Source organism: Ranitomeya imitator, chromosome 6 (genome assembly GCF_032444005.1).
Source record: "Ranitomeya imitator isolate aRanImi1 chromosome 6, aRanImi1.pri, whole genome shotgun sequence".
In the NCBI taxonomy this organism is placed as follows: Eukaryota; Metazoa; Chordata; class Amphibia; order Anura; family Dendrobatidae; genus Ranitomeya; species Ranitomeya imitator.
In genome coordinates, this window is record NC_091287.1 from 568,287,004 (window position 1) to 568,302,829 (window position 15,826).

Consider the following 15,826-nt stretch of genomic DNA (forward strand, 5'->3'; position numbering starts at 1 on the left):
TAAATCTGTGCACCATTTGGCGGTATTACCTGAGCTTAAACCTGAGCCTATGCAGTGCGATAGGACATTGACCAGAGTTGAACGGCAAGAACACAGACGTCTGAATGGGCTGTGTTTCTACTGTGGTGATTCCACTCATGCTATCTCTGATTGTCCTAAGCGCACTAAGCGGTTCGCTAGGTCTGCCACCATTGGTACAGTACAGTCAAAATTTCTTCTGTCCGTTACCTTGATCTGCTCTTTGTCATCGTATTCTGTCATGGCATTTGTGGATTCAGGCGCTGCCCTGAATTTGATGGACTTGGAGTATGCTAAGCATTGTGGGTTTTTCTTGGAGCCCTTGCAGTGTCCTATTCCATTGAGAGGAATTGATGCTACGCCTTTGGTCAAGAATAAGCCTCAGTACTGGACCCAGCTGACCATGTGCATGGCTCCTGCACATCAGGAGGTTATTCGCTTTCTGGTGTTGCATAATCTGCATGATGTGGTCGTGTTGGGGTTGCCATGGCTACAAGTCCATAATCCAGTATTAGATTAGAAATCCATGTTGGTGTCCAGCTGGGGTTGTCAGGGGGTACATGGTGATGTTCCATTTTTGTCAATTTCATCATCCACCCCTTCTGAGGTTCCAGAGTTCTTGTCTGATTACCGGTATGTATTTGATGAGCCCAAGTCCGATGCCCAACCTCCGCATAGGGATTGTGATTGTGCTATCAATTTGATTCCTGGTAGTAAGTTCCCAAAAGGCCGATTGTTTAATTTATCTGTGCCTGAGCACGCCGCTATGCGCAGTTATGTGAAGGAGTCCCTGGAGGAGGGGCATATTCGCCCGTCATCGTCGCCATTAGGAGCAGGGTTCTTTTTTGTAGCCAAGAAGGATGGTTCGCTGAGACCTTGTATAGATTACCGCTTTCTAAATAAGATCACGGTTAAATTTCAGTACCCCTTGCCGTTGTTATCTGATTTGTTTGCTCGGATTAAGGGGGCTAGTTGGTTCACCAAGATAGATCTTCGTGGTGCGTATAATCTTGTGCGAATTAAGCGAGGCGATGAATGGAAAACTGCATTTAATACGCCCGAGGGTCATTTTGAGTATCTAGTAATGCCATTCGGACTTGCCAATGCTCCATCAGTGTTTCAGTCCTTTATGCATGACATCTTCCGAGAGTACCTGGATAAATTCCTGATTGTGTACTTGGATGACATTTTGATCTTCTCGGATGATTGGGAGTCTCATGTGAAGCAGGTCAGAACGGTTTTTCAGGTCCTGCGTGCTAATTCTTTGTTTGTGAAGGGATCAAAGTGTCTCTTTGGTGTGCAGAAGGTTTCATTTTTGGGGTTCATCTTTTCCCCTTCTACTATCGAGATGGATCCTGTTAAGGTCCAAGCCATCCATGATTGGACTCATCCGACATCTCTGAAAAGTCTGCAAAAGTTCCTGGGCTTTGCTAATTTTTATCGTCGCTTCATCTGCAATTTTTCTAGTATTGCTAAACCATTGACCGATTTGACCAAGAAGGGTGCTGATGTGGTCAATTGGTCTTCTGCTGCTGTGGAAGCTTTTCAAGAGTTGAAAAGGTCTTCTGCCCCTGTGTTGTGTCAACCACATGTTTTGCTTCCGTTCCAGGTCGAGGTTGATGCTTCTGAGATTGGAGCAGGGGCTGTTTTGTCGCAGAGAGGTTCTGATTGCTCAGTGATGAAACCGTGCGCCTTCTTTTCCAGGAATTTTTCGCCTGCTGAGCGAAATTATGATGTGGGCAACCGAGAGTTGCTGGCCATGAAGTGGGCATTCGAGGAGTGGCGTCATTGGCTTGAAGGAGCTAAGCATCGCGTGGTGGTATTGACTGATCATAAGAACTTGACTTATCTCGAGTCTGCCAAGCGGTTGAATCCTAGACAGGCTCGTTGGTCGCTGTTTTTTGCCCGTTTTGACTTTGTGATTTCGTACCTTCCGGGCTCTAAAAATGTGAAGGCGGATGCTCTGTCTAGGAGTTTTGTGCCCGACTCTCCGGGTTTGTCTGAGCCGGCGGGTATCCTCAAAGAGGGAGTAATTGTGTCTGCCATCTCCCCTGATTTGCGGCGAGTGCTGCAAAAATTTCAGGCTAATAAACCTGATCAATGTCCAGCGGAGAAACTGTTTGTCCCTGATAGGTTGACGAATAAAGTTATCTCTGAGGTTCATTGTTCGGTCTTGGCTGGTCATCCTGGAATCTTTGGTACCAGAGAGTTAGTGGCTAGATCCTTTTGGTGGCCATCTCTGTCACGGGATGTGCGTACTTTTGTGCAGTCCTGTGGGATTTGTGCTCGGGCTAAGCCCTGCTGTTCTCGTGCCATTGGGTTGCTTTTGCCCTTGCCAGTCCCGAAGAGGCCTTGGACACATATCTCTATGGATTTTATTTCAGATCTTCCCGTTTCTCAAAAGATGTCAGTCATTTGGGTGGTCTGTGATCGCTTTTCTAAGATGGTCCATTTGGTACCCTTGTCTAAGTTGCCTTCCTCCTCTGATTTGGTGCCATTGTTCTTCCAGCATGTGGTTCGTTTACATGGCATTCCAGAGAATATCGTTTCTGACAGAGGTTCCCAGTTTGTTTCGAGGTTTTGGCGAGCTTTTTGTGGTAGGATGGGCATTGACTTGTCTTTTTCCTCGGCTTTCCATCCTCAGACTAATGGCCAGACCGAACGAACCAATCAGACCTTGGAAACATATCTGAGATGTTTTGTTTCTGCTGATCAGGATGACTGGGTGTCCTTTTTGCCTTTGGCTGAGTTCGCCCTTAATAATCGGGCCAGCTCGGCTACCTTGGTTTCGCCATTTTTCTGCAACTCTGGGTTCCATCCTCGTTTCTCGTCAGGACAGGTTGAGTTTTCGGACTGTCCTGGTGTGGATACTGTGGTGGACAGGTTGCAGCAGATTTGGACTCAGGTAGTGGACAATTTGACCTTGTCCCAGGAGAAGGCTCAACGTTTTGCTAATCGCAGACACTGTGTGGGTCCCCGACTTCGTGTTGGGGATCTGGTTTGGTTATCTTCTCGTCATATTCCTATGAAGGTTTCCTCTCCTAAGTTTAAACCTCGTTTCATTGGTCCGTATAGGATTTCTGAGGTTCTTAATCCTGTGTCTTTTCGTCTGACCCTTCCAGATTCTTTTTCCATACATAACGTATTCCATAGGTCATTTTTGCGGAGATACGTGGCACCTATGGTTCCATCTGTTGACCCTCCTGCCCCGGTTTTGGTGGAGGGGGAGTTGGAGTATATTGTGGAGAAGATTTTGGATTCTCGTGTTTCAAGACGGAAACTCCAGTATCTGGTTAAGTGGAAGGGTTATGCTCAGGAAGATAATTCCTGGGTCTTTGCCTCTGATGTCCATGCTCCCGATCTTGTTCGTGCCTTTCATGTGGCTCATCCTGGTCGGCCTGGGGGCTCTGGTGAGGGTTCGGTGACCCCTCCTCAAGAAGGGGTACTGTTGTGAATTCTGTGGCAGAACTCCCTCCTGTGGTCACAAGTGGTACTTCGGCTGATTCTCTCTGTGAGCTTCCGTTGGTGGAGGGAAGTGGTACTGCGGCTTCTGAGTTTCCTCCCTCAGGTGATGTGGTGAGGTCGTTAGGGGCTGCTCTACTTAACTCCACCTAGTGCTTTGATCCTGGCTTCCTGTCAATGTTCCAGTATTGGACTTGTTTTCCTCCTGGATCGTTCCTGTGGCCTGCTGCTCTGCATAGCTAAGTTTTCCTTTGCTATTTTGTTTGCTTTTCTTCTGTCCAGCTTATCTATTTGTTTGCTGGAAGCTCTGGGACGCAGAGTGTTGTGAATTCTGTGGCTGAGTTCACTTCTGTGGTCACAAGTGGTATTGCAGTCTCTGGGCTTCCTCCCTCAGGTGTTTTGGTGAGCTCGTTGGCTGCCTTGCTATTTAGCTCCACCTGAGTCTGTCTTCCTTGCTCCTTGTCAATGTTCCAGTGTTGGATCTGAGCTACTGCATCTTTCCTTGGGCCTGCTGCTCTGCTAGATAAGTGCTTCTAGTTTGTTTTCTGTTTTTTCTGTCCAGCTTGCTATTAACTTTTGCTGGAAGCTCTGAGAAGCAAAGGGTTGCACCGCCGTGCTGTTAGTTCGGCACGGTGGGTCTTTTTGCCCCTTTGCGTGGTTTTCGTTTTAGGGTTTTTTGTAGACTGCATAGTTCTCTTTGCTATCCTCGCTCTGTCTAGAATATCGGGCCTCACTTTGCTGAATCTATTTCATTCCTACGTTTGTCTTTTCATCTTGCTAACAGTCATTATATGTGGGGGGCTGCCTATTCCTTTGGGGTATTTCTCTGAGGTAAGTCAGGCTTGTATTTCTATCTTCAGGCTAGTCAGCTCCTCAGGCAGTGCCGAGTTGCATAGGTAGTGATAGGCGCAATCCACTGCTGCTTATAGTTGTGTGAGGATAGATCAGGTACTGCAGTCTACAGAGATTCCACGTCTCAGAGCTCGTCCTATTGTTTTTGGTTATTGCCAGATCTCTGTATGTGCGCTGATTACTGCACGCTGTGTTGCCTGATTGCCAGCCATAACAGTACAAGGAGCCACACCAATGATTCCCAATAGAGGGAAAAAAGAAATCCTGACAGCATTTTTTTTTCTTAGCTCTGTCTTCAGTCTTTTTTTTCCCCTAGACATTAGAGTGCTTCAGGACACAGCTGTGGACATGGATATTCAGGCTCTGTGCTCCTCAATGGATAATCTCGTTGTAAATGTACAAAAGATTCAAGATACTATTGATCAGAAATCGATGCTAGAACCAAGAATTCCGATTCCTGATTTGTTTTTTGGTGACAGAACTAAGTTCCTGAGCTTCAGAAATAATTGTAAGCTATTTTTGGCCTTGAAACCTCATTCTTCTGGTAATCCTATTCAACAGGTTTTGATTATTATTTCTTTTTTGCGCGGCGACCCACAGGACTGGGCGTTTTCTCTTGCACCAGGAGATTCTGCATTGAGTAATGTTGATGCATTTTTCCAGGCGCTGGGATTGCTTTACGATGAGCCTAATTCAGTGGATCAGGCTGAGAAAAATCTGCTGGCTTTATGCCAGGGTCAGGATGATGTAGAAGTATATTGTCAGAAATTTAGGAAGTGGTCAGTACTCACTCTGTGGAATGAATCTGCACTAGCGGCTTTGTTCAGAAAGGGTCTCTCTGAAGCTCTTAAGGATGTAATGGTGGGATTTCCTATGCCTGCTGGTTTGAATGAGTCTATGTCCTTGGCCATTCAGATCGGTCGTCGCTTGCGCGAGCGTAAATCTGTGCACCATCTGGCGGTATTGTCTGAGAGTAAACCTGAGCCTACGCAGTGCGACAGGACTATGACTAAAGTAGAACGGCAAGAACACAGACGTCTGAACAGACTGTGTTTCTATTGTGGTGATTCTACTCATGCTATTTCTAATTGTCCTAAACGCACTAGGCGGTTCGATAGCTCTGCCGTCATTGGTACTGTACAGTCCAAATTCCTTTTGTCCATTACCTTAATGTGCTCTTTGTCATCGTATTCTGTCATGGCGTTTGTGGATTCAGGCGCTGCCCTGAATCTGATGGATTTGGATTATGCTAAACGTTGTGGATTTTTCTTGGAGCCTTTGCAGTGTCCTATTCCGTTGAGAGGAATTGATGCTACACCTTTGGCCAAAAATAAGCCTCAGTACTGGGCCCAGCTGACCATGTGCATGGCTCCTGCACATCAGGAAGTTATTCGCTTTCTGGTACTGCATAATTTGCATGATGTGGTCGTGTTGGGGTTGCCATGGCTACAAACCCATAATCCAGTATTGGATTGGAACTCTATGTCGGTAACCAGCTGGGGTTGTCAGGGAGTACATGGTGATGTTCCATTTTTGTCTATTTCGTCATCCATTCCTTCTGACATCCCAGAGTTCTTGTCGGACTTTCAGGATGTATTTGAAGAGTCCAAGTCTGATGCCCTACCTCCGCATAGGAATTGTGATTGTGCTATCGATTTGATTCCTGGTAGTAAATTCCCTAAGGGTCGTTTATGTAATTTGTCCATACCTGAACACACCGCTATGCGCAGTTATGTGAAGGAGTCCCTGGAGAAGGGACATATTCGCCCATCGTCGTCACCATTGGCAGCAGGGTTCTTTTTTGTAGCCAAGAAGGATGGTTCGCTAAGACCGTGTATTGATTACCGCCTTCTTAATAAGATCACTGTTAAGTTTCAGTATCCCTTGCCATTGATTTCTGACTTGTTTGCTCGGATTAAGGGGGCTAGTTGGTTTACTAAGATTGATCTTCGTGGTGCGTATAATCTGGTGAGAATCAGGCAGGGAGATGAATGGAAAACGGCATTTAATACGCCCGAGGGTCATTTTGAGTATCTGGTGATGCCGTTCGGACTTGCCAATGCTCCATCTGTTTTTCAGTCTTTTATGCATGACATTTTCCGTGAGTATCTGGATAAATTCTTGATTGTTTACTTGGATGACATTTTGATCTTCTCAGATGATTGGGAGTCTCATGTGAAGCAAGTCAGAATGGTTTTCCAGGTACTGCGTGCTAATTCCTTGTTCGTGAAGGGATCAAAGTGTCTCTTCGGTGTGCAGAAAGTTTCATTTTTGGGGTTCATCTTTTCCCCTTCTACTATCGAGATGGATCCGGTTAAGGTTCAGGCCATCCAGGATTGGACTCAGCCGACATCTCTAAAAAGTCTGCAGAAATTCCTGGGCTTTGCTAATTTTTATCGTCGCTTCATCTGTAATTTTTCTAGCATTGCCAGACCATTGACCGATTTGACCAAGAAGGGTGCTGATTTGGTTAATTGGTCTTCTGCTGCCGTGGAAGCTTTTCAGGAGTTGAAGCGTCGTTTTTGCTGTGCCCCTGTGTTGTGTCAACCTGATATTTCTCTTCCGTTCCAGGTCGAGGTTGATGCTTCTGAGATTGGTGCAGGGGCGGTTTTGTCACAGAGAGGTTCTGGTTGCTCAGTGTTCAAACCATGTGCTTTCTTTTCCAGGAAATTTTCTGCTGCTGAGCGTAATTATGATGTGGGCAACCGAGAGTTGCTGGCCATGAAGTGGGCATTCGAGGAGTGGCGTCATTGGCTTGAGGGTGCTAAGCATCGCGTGGTGGTATTGACTGATCATGAGAACCTTACTTATCTTGAGTCTGCCAAGCGCTTGAATCCTAGACAGGCCCGTTGGTCGTTATTTTTTGCTCGTTTTGATTTTGTGATTTCATACCTTCCGGGCTCTAAAAATGTGAAGGCGGATGCTCTGTCTAGGAGTTTTGTGCCCGACTCTCCGGGGTTATCTGAGCCGGCGAGTATCCTCAAGGAAGGAGTCATTGTGTCTGCCATCTCCCCTGATTTGCGGAGAGTGTTGCAGAAATTTCAGGCTAATAAACCTGATCGTTGTCCGGCCGAGAAACTGTTCGTCCCTGATAGGTGGACTAGTAAAGTTATCTCTGAACTTCATTGTTCGGTGCTGGCCGGTCATCCAGGAATCTTTGGTACCAGGGAGTTGGTTGCTAGATCCTTCTGGTGGCCATCTCTGTCACGGGATGTGCGTGCTTTTGTGCAGTCCTGTGGAATTTGTGCTAGGGCTAAGCCCTGCTGTTCACGTGCCAGTGGGTTGCTTTTGCCCTTGCCGGTCCCGAAGAGGCCTTGGACACATATTTCGATGGATTTCATTTCTGACCTTCCCGTTTCTCAAAAAATGTCGGTCATTTGGGTGGTCTGTGATCGCTTTTCTAAAATGGTCCATCTGGTGCCCTTGGTTAAATTGCCTTCCTCCTCTGATTTGGTGCCTTTGTTCTTCCAGCATGTGGTTCGTTTACATGGCATTCCTGAGAATATTGTTTCTGACAGAGGTTCCCAGTTTGTCTCGAGGTTCTGGCGAGCCTTTTGTGGTAGGATGGGCATTGACCTATCTTTCTCCTCGGCCTTCCATCCTCAGACTAATGGCCAGACCGAACGAACCAATCAGACCTTGGAAACATATCTGAGATGTTTTGTTTCCGCTGACCAGGATGATTGGGTGTCATTTTTGCCGTTGGCTGAGTTCGCCCTTAATAATCGGGCCAGCTCGGCTACCTTGGTCTCTCCATTTTTCTGCAATTCTGGGTTCCATCCTCGTTTCTCTTCAGGACAGGTTGAGTCTTCGGACTGTCCTGGTGTGGATTCTGTGGTGGACAGGTTGCAGCAGATCTGGACTCAGGTAGTGGACAATTTGACCTTGTCCCAGGAGAAGGCTCAGCTTTTCGCTAATCGCAGACGCCGTGTGGGACCCCGACTTCGTGTTGGGGATCTGGTTTGGTTATCTTCTCGTCATATTCCTATGAAGGTTTCCTCTCCTAAATTTAAACCTCGTTTTATTGGTCCGTATAGGATTTCTGAGATTCTCAATCCGGTGTCTTTTCGTCTGACCCTCCCAGACTCCTTTTCCATACATAATGTATTCCATAGGTCGTTGTTGAGGAGATACGTGGCACCTATGGTTCCATCTGTGGAGCCTCCTGCCCCTGTTTTGGTGGAGGGGGAATTGGAGTATATTGTGGAGAAGATTTTGGATTCTCGTGTCTCTAGACGGAAACTCCAGTATCTGGTCAAATGGAAGGGTTATGCTCAGGAAGATAATTCCTGGGTTTTTGCCTCTGATGTCCATGCCCCAGATCTTGTTCGTGCCTTTCATGTGGCTCATCCTGGTCGGCCTGGGGGTTCTGGTGAGGGTTCGGTGACCCCTCCTCAAGGGGGGGGTACTGTTGTGAATTCTGTGGCTGAGTTCACTTCTGTGGTCACAAGTGGTATTGCAGTCTCTGGGCTTCCTCCCTCAGGTGTTTTGGTGAGCTCGTTGGCTGCCTTGCTATTTAGCTCCACCTGAGTCTGTCTTCCTTGCTCCTTGTCAATGTTCCAGTGTTGGATCTGAGCTACTGCATCTTTCCTTTGGCCTGCTGCTCTGCTAGATAAGTGCTTCTAGTTTGTTTTCTGTTTTTTCTGTCCAGCTTGCTATTAACTTTTGCTGGAAGCTCTGAGAAGCAAAGGGTTGCACCGCCGTGCTGTTAGTTCGGCACGGTGGGTCTTTTTGCCCCTTTGCGTGGTTTTCGTTTTAGGGTTTTTTGTAGACTGCATAGTTCTCTTTGCTATCCTCGCTCTGTCTAGAATATCGGGCCTCACTTTGCTGAATCTATTTCATTCCTACGTTTGTCTTTTCATCTTGCTAACAGTCATTATATGTGGGGGGCTGCCTATTCCTTTGGGGTATTTCTCTGAGGTAAGTCAGGCTTGTATTTCTATCTTCAGGCTAGTCAGCTCCTCAGGCAGTGCCGAGTTGCATAGGTAGTGATAGGCGCAATCCACTGCTGCTTATAGTTGTGTGAGGATAGATCAGGTACTGCAGTCTACAGAGATTCCACGTCTCAGAGCTCGTCCTATTGTTTTTGGTTATTGCCAGATCTCTGTATGTGCGCTGATTACTGCACGCTGTGTTGCCTGATTGCCAGCCATAACAGCAGAGGGTGTACCTCCGTGCCGTTAGTTCGGTGCGGAGGGTCTTTTTGCCCCCTTTGCGTGGCTTTTAGGGTTTTGTGTTGACCGCAAAGTTACCTTTCCTATCCTCGCTCTGTTCAGAAAGTCGGGCCTCACTTTGCTAAATCTATTTCATCTCTACGTTTGTCTTTTCATCTTAACTCACAGTCATTATATGTGGGGGGCTGCCTTTTCCTTTGGGGTATTTCTCTGAGGCAAGGTATGCTTATTTTCTATCTTCAGGCTAGCTAGTTTCTCAGGCTGTGCCGAGTTGCATAGGTAGCGTTAGGCGCAATCCACGGCTGCCTCTAGTGTTGTTGGAGAGAATTAGGGATTGCGGTCAACAGAGTTCCCACGTCTCAGAGCTCGTTCTATGTTTTTGGATTATTGTCAGATCACTGTATGTGCTCTGACCTCTATGTTCACTGTGGTACTGAATTGCCTAATCATAACAGGTGCTGATGTGGTCAATTGGTCTTCTGCTGCTGTGGAAGCTTTTCAGGAGTTGAAGCGTCGTTTTTCTTCTGCCCCTGTGTTGTGTCAACCAGATGTTTCGCTTCCGTTCCAGGTCGAGGTTGATGCTTCTGAAATTGGAGCGGGGGCTGTTTTGTCGCAAAGAGGTTCTGATTGCTCGGTGATGAAGCCATGCGCCTTCTTTTCCAGGAAGTTTTCGCCTGCTGAGCAAAATTATGATGTTGGCAATCGAGAGTTGCTGGCCATGAAGTGGGCATTCGAGGAGTGGCGTCATTGGCTTGAAGGAGCTAAGCATCGCGTGGTGGTCTTGACTGATCACAAGAACTTGACTTATCTCGAGTCTGCCAAACGGTTGAATCCTAGACAGGCTCGTTGGTCACTGTTTTTCTCCCGTTTTGACTTTGTGGTTTCGTACCTTCCGGGCTCTAAAAATGTGAAGGCGGATGCCCTGTCTAGGAGTTTTGTGCCCGACTCTCCGGGTTTGCCTGAGCCGGCGGGTATTCTCAAAGAGGGAGTGATTGTGTCTGCCATCTCCCCTGATTTGCGGCGAGTGCTGCAAAAATTTCAGGCTAATAAACCTGATCGTTGCCCAGCGGAGAAACTGTTTGTCCCTGATAGGTGGACGAATAAAGTTATCTCTGAGGTTCATTGTTCGGTGTTGGCTGGTCATCCTGGAATCTTTGGTATCAGAGATTTGGTGGCTAGATCCTTTTGGTGGCCGTCTCTGTCGCGGGATGTGCGTTCTTTTGTGCAGTCCTGTGGGATTTGTGCTCGGGCTAAGCCCTGCTGTTCTCGTGCCAGTGGGTTGCTTTTGCCCTTGCCGGTCCTGAAGAGGCCTTGGACACATCTCTCTATGGATTTTATTTCGGATCTCCCCGTCTCTCAAAAAATGTCGGCCATTTGGGTAGTTTGTGATCGCTTCTCTAAGATGATCCATTTGGTACCCTTGTCTAAATTACCTTCATCCTCTGATTTGGTGCCATTGTTCTTCCAGCATGTGGTTCGTTTACATGGCATTCCAGAGAACATCGTTTCTGACAGAGGTTCCCAGTTTGTTTCGAGGTTTTGGCGAGCTTTCTGTGCTAGGATGGGCATTGATTTGTCTTTTTCCTCGGCTTTCCATCCTCAGACAAATGGCCAAACTGAACGAACCAATCAGACCTTGGAAATATATCTGAGATGTTTTGTTTCTGCTGATCAGGATGATTGGGTGTCCTTTTTGCCGTTGGCTGAGTTCGCCCTTAATAATCGGGCCAGCTCGGCTACCTTGGTTTCGCCGTTTTTCTACAATTCTGGGTTCCATCCTCGTTTCTCTTCAGGGCAGGTTGAGTCTTCGGACTGTCCTGGTGTGGATACTGTGGTGGACATTGTGGTGGACATGTTGCAGCGGATTTGGACTCATGTAGTGGACAATTTGACCTTGTCCCAGGAGAAGGCTCAACGTTTCGCTAACCGCAGGCGCTGTGTGGGTCCCCGACTTCGTGTTGGGGATTTGGTGTGGTTGTCATCTCGTTATATTCCTATGAAGGTTTCCTCTCCTAAGTTTAAGCCTCTTTTCATTGGTCCGTATAGGATTTCTGAGGTTCTTAATCCTGTGTCTTTTCGTTTGACCCTTCCAGATTCTTTCTCCATCCATAATGTATTCCATAGGTCATTGTTGCGGAGATACGTGGCACCTATGGTTCCATCTGTTGATCCTCCTGCCCCGGTTTTGGTGGAGGGAGAGTTGGAGTATATAGTGGAGAAGATTTTGGATTCTTGTGTTTCGAGACTGAAACTCCAGTATCTGGTTAAGTGGAAGGGTTATGGTCAGGAAGATAATTCCTGGGTCTTTGCCTCTGATGTCCATGCTGCCGATCTTGTTCGTGCCTTTCATATGGCTCATCCTGGTCGGCCTGGGGGCTCTGGTGAGGGTTCGGTGACCCCTCCTCAAGGTGGGGGTACTGTTGTGAATTCTGTGGTCGAGCTCCCTTCTGTGGTCACAAGTGGTACTGCGGCTTCTGAGTTTCCTTCCTCAGGTGATGAGGTTAAGTCGTTAGGTGCTGCTCTATTTGACTCCACCTAGTGCTTTGATCCTGGCCTCCAGTCAATGTTCTAGTATTGGTCTTGCTTCCTCCTGGATCGTTCCTGTGGCCTGTCTGCTCAGCATAAGCTAAGTTCTGCTTGTGTTACTTTTTGTTGCTATATTTTCTGTCCAGCTTGCTTTATTGGTTTTTCTTGCTTGCTGGAAGCTCTGAGACGCAGAGGGAGCACCTCCGTACTGTTAGTCGGTGCGGAGGGTCTTTTTGCCCCTCTGCGTGGTTGTTTGTAGATTTTTGTGTTGACCGCAAAGCTATCTTTCCTATCCTCGGTCTATTCAGTAAGTCGGGCCTCACTTAGCTAAATCTATTTTATCTCTGTGTTTGTGTTTTCATCTTACTCACAGTCATTATATGTGGGGGGCTGCCTTTTCCTTTGGGGAATTTCTCTGAGGCAAGGTTGGCTTATTTTTCTGTCTTCAAGCCTAGCTAGTTTCTCAGGCTGTGCCGAGTTGCATAGGGAGTGTTAGGCGCAATGCACGGCTACCTCTAGTGTTGTGTGATAGGATTAGGGATTGCGGTCAGCAGAGTTCCCACGTCTCAGAGCTCGTCCTATGTTTTTTGGTTATTGTCAGGTCACTTTGTGTGTTCTGAACTTCAGGGTCCATTGTGGTTCTGAATTACCTATTCATAACAGATAGGATTAGGAATTGTGGTCAGCAGAGTTCCTACGTCTCAGAGCTCGTCCTATGTGATTAGCAACTATCAGGTCATTTTCTGTGCTCGTAACCACCAGGTCCATTGTGGTTCTGAATCACCTGTTCATAACACCCAGCCCTCCACCAGCATGTCAAAGACCGCATTGTCCATGCACTGAGGCAATCAGTCAGTAGAAAGGTGCACCTCACAACAGATGCATGGACCAGTAGGCATGGCCAGGGACGTTACGTGTCCATCACGGCACGCTGGGTTAATGTGGTGGATGCAGGGTCCCCAGGGGACAGCCATAGTGGGACAGTTCTGCCTAGCCCACGGTCTTGGAAACAGTTTGCTGTAGGCGTTTGCCACCCCTCCTCCTCCTCCAGAAGCGAAAGCTCGTCCACAGAGCGCAGTTGCATGACCACTCCAGCCGTAGCTGCCAATGTTGCACACGAAGTGTCCCATTATCGAACAGCTAGTGGTAAGCGTCAGCAGGCTGTGTTAGAAATGAAGATTTGGGCGACAACAGACACTGCGGAAGTTCTGGCCAAGTACTTGCAGCAACAAACTCAGTCATGGCTGGGCAGTGTACATCTTGAGGCAGACAGTGATAACGGAAGGAATTTTACGGCTGCCATAGCCCTTTCAGAACTGAAACATACCTTTCCTGGCTCACACCTTGAACCTGGTGGTGCAGTGCTTCCTTAAAAATTATCCGGAGTTATCAGCCCTGCTCCTGAAGCTGCGAAGACTTTGCTCGCACATCCGCTGGTCGCCCGTATACTGAACCATCAGCGATCGCTGAATCTTCCCCAGCACCGCCTAATAATCGATGTTGCAACAATGTGGAACTCCACACTGCACATGGATCAGAGGCTGTGCAAACAGAGGCGTGCTGTGATTAATTTGTGGGAGGATACACATACACGGGCAGGCAGTTGGATGGCAGACATGGAGTTGTCTAGTGTGCAGTGGTTGAAGCTACAAGACCTCTGTCAAGTCCTTCAGTGTTTTGAGGAATGCACACGGTTGATAAGTGCAGATGATGCCATTATGAGCATCCCCCTAATGCGTCTGCTGATGCAAAGTTTGATGCACATTAAGGAGCAGGCGTCTGCAGCCGAAGAGGAGGGAAGCCTTCATGACAGTCAGCCATTGTCTGCTCAAGGAACTCTTCTGGACGAGGTGGCGGACGAAGAGGAGGATGATGGGGATGAATATTTATGGGAGGAGGATGTGGATCGCTCCCAGACACAGGGCCACGAGTTCTCGGTACCGGGCCTCTCTGGTTCGGTTCTGAGGCTGTCACGGTGGCTAGACCCGGTCCGCGACCCTGCTAAGGGGCATCCAATGAAGGTGGTGGTACAGTCTGTCAGGGGTTCGTGACGCCACCTGTGGTGTTCGGTTAGGGTGACCGACGCTGCTGTGGGGTCCGCTGGGGTGATGGAATGGCAGCTGGATGGTATAACTTCCCACAGGTGATGTGTGTCCCCAGGGCTTTTTAGTAAGGTGGATGGTGATGGTTTGAGGAGCAGGCAATAACGAGGACACAGGGTTGCAGTCTCTTTACTGAAGACTTCAGGATCCTCAATCTAGAGCACGTTTAACAGGGCTATCAGAGATCGGCCGGTCCGATGGGCACATCCAGAGTTTCCTTCGCAGATGGAAATCGTTGCCTACCACTAGCGCCAGTGTGTTGTAGTCCTACCCTGCTGAGCATTCGGAATAGTCCTCACAACTGCTGTTCTCGTTCGTTCTCTACAGCTCTCTCTCGTTCTTTGGATCCAGATGTTACTAAATTCTAACGTCCCCCAGGTATGTTATGGCTAGGACGCCACCCGTATGACGGGAAGGCTCGGAGCTCTTCCGGGACCCTAGAGACGCCCCTCTCCACGCATTGCCCCCTATGTCTTCGTAGGTGTAGTAAGGTAGACAGCCAACCTATAATTAACTGTCTGGCGGAGTTTGAATTAAGGCCTGAAGTCAGTTACTCCTGTGGTGTTCCGGCCACCGACTACGCGCCTCAGTAAGATGTTGCCTCTCTCGGCACGACTCCTACTGGTACTCCTTTGTGCTTGATCTCGTTTACACTGATCCACAATATCCTTCCCTTCGTGTCTCTCCTGGATATCGCCGCAGGGTGTGCAGGCGCGGTTCCGTTACGTTCTGTGGGCTAGACACCTGCCAGGTTCCCACGCCTGACAGGGACCCCCCTGTGCCTTCTCCCTGCAACACCCCATGCCACGGGATGTAGCCTGGTTCCAACCCAGTCAGCTTTTGACTAACTTCCTCCCCAACTCCTAGTTTTACCAATGTGAGGAGTGGCCCAATAAATAAAGCCTTTTTCTTCCCCCTAGTAGCCGGAGTGTGAAGTGTAATGTGTTCTGGTGATACCTGGTCAGGAGAACTCCTTAGTGCCATCAGACGTACCGCCACTCTCCTTAGCGGCAGAGTGCCATGCTGCAACGACCAGGTCTCTGGGGCGCTGCAGATGCTTTGCAGGGGGCAATAGAAACCGGTGGTGTTGCAAGGTCAGGTACAGGGTTTTTGCGGGACACAAGTGATGTGGATTTGCAAGAAAGTGCTCCTCAACCCAGCACAAGCAGTAAATTGACACCTGGAACATTGGCCCACATGGGAGAGTATGCCTTGCATATCCTAAAAAGGGACCCCGCATTATCAAAATGATGACCGATGACGATTACTGGTTGGCCTGCCTCCTGGATCCAAGATACAAAGGAAATTACAAAATATCATGCCACATGAGAACCTTGAGCAAATATTGGCTACCAAACAAGCAACTCTTGTAGACCGTTTGGTTGCGACGTGTGGCAATGCATCGCAATGCGTCGCTAATACAAGCCTATGGAGAAGAAACGCATCCTGCAAACAACTTTGCAGGATGTGTTTTGTCTGCAAAACGACGCATTGCGACGTGCGTCGTATGACGTTAGTGTGAAAGTAGCCTTAGCAGTGTAGCAGACAAGGCAGCCCATGACCAGACAGGCCCTTCTGGCATTTGCCAGAATTGCCAGTCCGGCCCTGCGCCTACTTTATCATTTGGGCCTACTACCTGTGTGGCTGTCAGCCACTCATTACAGTTGTCCTCCTCCACTGAACAAAGCAATG